Below are 6,239 nucleotides of genomic sequence, written 5' to 3' on the forward strand. Positions count from 1 at the left end.
AATGTGACCACCTTAACATTTGTTTTAACATGTTAACATAATAGACTAAACATGGTGACATACCAGTGATTGTTGGCAATGTGACCACCTTATCAGAGATATGTATATCTGTCTTAGTGTTTTGACGTGAACTTAACATGATAACATCTATGATTGATACATGGTAACATTTTATCATACTCCCTCCTATTCTCCATTTTGTTCCCCTTTGTTGTGGACACGAGGTTTTAGAAGGGGAATAAAATATGAATTGTGAGTTGGGTGGAGTTTTGTGATAGGAGAGAGGAATGAATAAGTAGGAATTAAATAAGGAATTGTAAGTTGGGTGGGGTTTGGTGATAGAAGAGAGGAATGAATAAATAAGAATTTTATAAGAAATTGTGAGTTGGGTGGGGTTTGGTGATAGGAGAGAGGAAAGAATAAAATAAGAGTAAAAGTTTCCAAAAAAAGAAAGGGGAAGAAAACCTGAATAATCCGTTTAAGGAAATAGGGAAGAAAATGGTGAATAGAAGGGAGTATGTGTTTGTGTTGAATAGGTAACCATTTTAGCTGAGAAATATACCAATGTTTTTTTTTTCGAAGATTATAAAAATGTTTGTTTTGGTAAATAAATGTGTAAACATGATCAAATATGTCTTAATGTTGATAATGTGACCACCTTAGATCTCATATGTCTTTGTGTGAAAAACATGACCACTTTAACATTATTCTTAACATGTCAACATAATAGACTAAACATGATGACATATCTGTGATTGTTGATAATGTGACCACCTTAGATCACATATGTCTTAGTGTGGAAAACATGACCACCTTAACATTATTCTTAATATGTCAACATAATAGATTAAACATGATGACATATCTGTAATTGTTGACAATGTGACCACCTTGTCAGATATATGTACCAATGTCTTTGTATTGTAATCGGATCTTAACATGATAACATCTATCCTTACACATGGTGACATATGTTAACATCTTTACAATGTGACCCCTTTTCCGATAAATGTACCATATCTCTGCCGAGGAATGTACTAAAATTTGAGGTTGAAATAAATATTAACATGTTAACATAGTGACATGTCTTAGTGATGAAGATGTGACCTCCTTAGCTAAGGAATGTACCAATGTGAGGATATGTCTTAGCTTACTATGGTAACATAAATGCTTAACACATGGCCATTGGCAGGTAGTTGGACGACCACTTATTCTATGTTGAATTCATGGCCATTGGCAGTTGGACGAGATAGTGGATAACATGGTGCTCCCACCCTCATTTGACCTGAGGCTAGATGACATCAGCTTAGGTACACCCATGCTAAAGATAGGCCAACAGGAGGCCCCGCTTGTAATAGTGCTCAAGATGTTGCCTCTCCTCCTAATACTTCGAAGAAGAAATGAAGAAAGGGGCATGGCCCGTTGATGTAAGCGTTGGTTTGTAATAATGATGATCTTTTGGGATTTAGCACATGGTGGTTTGTTTAACAATGTGTTCTTTTGGGACATACTTTTTAGTCCCTCATGATGTTAGAGATATAAGACGATATTTGTTTCATAACCACCTTATGATGAAATGAGATAATCTACGAATGTTATGACATATGTTTCCATTATGGTTACATTACTAGCGTAGAGTGGTTACATTTCCCATTAAAGTGGTCACATTCTGAATTATGTCCTAAATTCAGTTCCATTATTGTTACATTACTAGCGATGGTCGGTGGATTGGTTACATTTCCCTACCAAAGCGCTCACATCTTAAATATGTTAACAAATGCCACCATGCTATAAAGCGTTTATGTTATCATGTTAAACTCAGTTCAGAACTATCAAACATAGGTACATATATCTGATACGATGGTCACATTTTCAACCAACACATTTATGTCACCATGTTTAATCAATTATGTTAACCTGTTAAGATGGCAGGTGTTGTTGGTACCAAAAAGAAGAGCAAGAAATCAAATAGACATCTCCGCAATATGGTATGCCTGTAATCTGTAATATATTTACATGTCGTAGTTAAGATGGCAGCTGCCATAGTTACATTTACATACTAAGGTGGTAATATTCTCTTTTTCACATTCTAAGAGACTATAACTGCCTAATAACATACTCTATTTTACACACTATTCAAGTCAACAAAAGTGGTCACATAAGTGATAAATGTTATACAAGTACCATTTATAAACGTTTATGGTGACAGTTAAAATTGTTCAAAAGAAAATGCGCACATTTTCTTATATAACGGTTACAAATCAATCATTGTCTTACATCACTAACATCTTGAGAGACTAAAAAAGTGCGTTCCAAAATAGCATATTATTCATCAACCACTAAGTGCTAAGTCTTTCTTATTACAAACCGATGTTTACTGTATGAGATGGTATAGGGAAGATGGTGGCCCATGTCCCTCGACCTCCTTCATTTACCTACAAACAAAACAAATTAATCAGCCCTTAAAATAAAACAGCTAAGATGGTAACATTTTCAAATAACATAGTAACATTAAGACACATTTATAACATTCAAAACATCATATACTACTACTTTAGAGTCATATGTCCATAATTTAACGAAAATTATAACCATTTAATTACCAGTCTATATTCACTCTCAATTGTTACATTAAGATATTAACAACTAACAAGGGCATATGTTACCAGATTAACTGTAATAGTTACCATATAATTATCTTAATGAATACATAAATTAACCAGCGTTGCTTAAATGGTAACAAATTAAACAGAAAGGGGCAACACATTGTTATGTTACCATTTTAACTAAAATTGATATCACACAATCACAAATCCATATATACGATAAAATGGTAACAATGTACACCTAATTGGTCATATATGAAAAATGAAATGGTCAAATCTTTTTAAAAAGGTCACGTTCTTTAATAAAATGGTAACATATATGCTGAAAACAGATAGCCAGAATAGTAACAATTTAAAAGAGTATAGGAAACATTATGTTATATTACCATTTTACCATAATATAGGGCACATTTGTCCATTCTCATGGTCACATTTTTGAATAGGCCGATAACATCAAGAACTGGTCACATTTTCCAACTAAGAAGCTTTCAACACTAACACATATGTCGTCATGTTTCATAATAGTTGTTATCATGTTAAGCTAAGGTGATTACATTTTCTAAATGTACCTACATTTTGTATAATATGCAACACATTCAAAATAGGTACATATCTCATCTAAAATGGTCACATATCCAACACTAACACACATGTCACTATGTTTACTCATTTATGTTATCATATTAAGGTTCATTTTAAACCCAAACAAACATTTCTTTAATGAGCAAGACACTCAAACATAGATACATTTCTCAACTAAGGTGGTCACATTTTCAATACTAACACATATGTCATCATGTTAAGTCATTTATGTTAGCATGATAAATAACAACACACTCAATACATGTACATTTCTCGACTAAGGTGGTCACATATTCAACATCAACACATATGTCACCATGTTTACTCATTTATATTATCATGTTAAAATTCTTTTAAACCCTAATAAACATTTTTATAGTGAGCAACATACTGAAACATAGATACATTTTTCTGCTAAGGTGGTCAAATTTTCATTACAAACACATATGTGACCATGTTTAGTCATTAATGTTAACATGTTAAGATTCATTTTAAACCTAAATAAACATAAATATAAATAACAACTCACTCAAACATAGGTACATTTCTCAACTCAGATGGTCACATATTCAACACCAACATATATGTCACCATATTTACTCATTTATGTTATCATGTTAAGATTCATTTTAAACCCTAATAAACATTTCTATAATGAGCAACATACTTAAATATACGTACATTTCTTGCTAAGGTAGTCACATTTTCAAAACAAACACATATGTCAGCATGTTAAGATTCATTTAAACCCAAATAAACATAAATATAAAATATAACACACTCAAACATAGGTACAATCCTCAACTAATGTGGTCACATTTTCAACACTAGCACATATGTCACCATGTTTACTCTTGGAAGTTATCACTATAATATTAATTCAAATCCAAACTGACATACCGTGTAATAGTTACATTTCAGTCTAAGGTGATAACATTGCTACAGAATCACCATGTCACCATTTTTACTCATAAGTTTTCATTTTAAGAGGTTTTGAGGTAAATCCATACAACTAGTTTAACAATTGCATTTCACAACTAAGGTAGTAACACTTTCATATGTCACCATGCTTAATAATAGATGTTATTATCATAACTTAAATTCACGCATTTCAAACAGGGTTATATCCCGATACTAAAGTGCTCACATCTTGAACACACTCAAACATATGTATATTTGTCAACTAATGTAGTCACATTATCAACACAAAGGTGGTAACATTTTCGTTCGCAGATTATTGCAAATATATTTTAGATTATAGTCGTACCATCTTCCGTGCATGTCATTTCCTGCTCTTCTTGTTTTTGCCTGCAACATCTACTATCTTAATGACGGCGCAAACATCTCTACTTTCATGAAAATAAAATTATTGTTTCCACTTTCTACTAATAAAATCACATTTTTCTTTTTTTTTTTTTCATGAAAATCAAACTTCAAACGCAAATCTAACGAACAATAAACAGTAATCATATCGAATTAATTTATGAATCGACGAAAACAAATCAGATCACAAAAAAAAAATCGAGATTCGTAAAATAAGTAATCTATGAATCGACGAAACCCTAAATTTGACATTAATTAATTTTACAAATAATTTTTTTTACAAATTCAACCAATTTTAGCAGTAAATAATTTTTTTTTTACAAATTCAATCAATTTTTTTTACAAAATAAAATGGATTTTAAAAAAATTACATCAATATGACCATTTAAACAAAAGATTAATTAATAGAAACAAGACCTTTCATTATTTTCTTCGCAAGCTTCTTCGGAGGTGTACTCTTCGACATCATTTTTTTACCTATTGTTTCCTTCGCAAATTTCTTCGGAATTAGTAGATGAATAAGATGGAGTTAGGAGATGAAGACAAGGTTGATGAAGATGATGAATAGGACGGAGGTGAAGATAAATTTGATGAAGATGATGAATTGGACGAAACAGTGGATGGATAAATTGATGAGAGAGGTAAATTAATGAGAGGAGGAATTGATGAGAGAGGAAAATTAATAAAAAGTAAAATAATTGATCAGAGTGATCTGAGAAAATGTTGGTGGTGTGATGAGGAAGTTACAGAGTTGTATGGGGAAGCTCCCACTCCTTCATTTTTTTTACGGAATTTATTTTCGCAGTACAACTTTTACTCATTTCAGTACTTTTTTCATCATACTTTCCATTTATCTACCCTTGACTAAAAATCATCAAACCTAAATCTCTCTACCTTCTCTCAATGGTTGAAACTTTACCTTCTTCAACCACTTTAAATTTCTTCAATTCTTCACATACGAATAATTATTCAATTTGTTAATCATATATTAATTATTAATTTGACTCTTTTTTATAATTTTGTTCCTTTTTTTTTTTAAATTAGGGTTTATGTCTAAATTAATTAAGAGCTAATGACTAATAAGTGTGATATGGTGGGTTTGTTGGTGTTGGTGTTGGTTACTTCGGCCAGTCGTCGGTGGTCCGCCGGCGTCGGAAAAGTGGTACGATGGTGGGAGGATTTGGCTGTGTTGGATTGTCGGTTATCATTTATCAATTTAGTAATTATTCAATGTAGTACATCAATAATGTAGTACACACTAAACAAATTAAATACAATGATAAAACAAGCGTACATCAACGTAGTACTAGTACACCCCAAGTCACCAACGATTCCTTATCACCACCGACCCACCACCGCAACAGCTGCGCCGACACCTTACCGCCGTCTGCATGGTCGGCCGGTCAATGGACTTCTCCGCTGGCGACATAGCAATATAGCCGCCATAACCCATCACGACGACGTATAATGTGCAGTGGCGAATTTCAGTATAGCTGGGACTGGGGCCGGCCCACCCCAAACTTTGGGCGAAATTCCATAAGAAACTAGGCCTCTAGTACTATTTAACAAAAAAAATATTGATGATCCACCAAACAATTGTTCCGAGTTTCTCTCCCGTCAAATAGGACTTAGGAGTAGCTTTTTAGGTGGGGCCCGTGGGGAAAGTTAAAAGAAAAGAATTTGGAAAGTGGTCAGACACCTCACGTTGTTCAATGTTGTGTGAGGTCA

At 32.9% G+C, this 6,239-nt stretch overlaps 1 long non-coding RNA gene across 1 annotated transcript; it reads right to left on the reverse strand.

Moving 5' to 3' along the window:
* Positions 1–2,151: 2,151 nt before the first annotated feature.
* LOC141639436 (uncharacterized) lies at positions 2,152–5,358 on the reverse strand. Its single transcript, XR_012542527.1, has 3 exons — positions 4,929–5,358; positions 4,456–4,496; positions 2,152–2,435 (listed from the first exon to the last, which is right to left on the reverse strand). It is a non-coding gene; the product is annotated as an uncharacterized LOC141639436 (long non-coding RNA).
* Positions 5,359–6,239: the final 881 nt, after the last annotated feature.

This window comes from Silene latifolia, unplaced genomic scaffold (assembly GCF_048544455.1).
Source record: "Silene latifolia isolate original U9 population unplaced genomic scaffold, ASM4854445v1 scaffold_392, whole genome shotgun sequence".
NCBI classification, from domain to species: Eukaryota; Viridiplantae; Streptophyta; class Magnoliopsida; order Caryophyllales; family Caryophyllaceae; genus Silene; species Silene latifolia.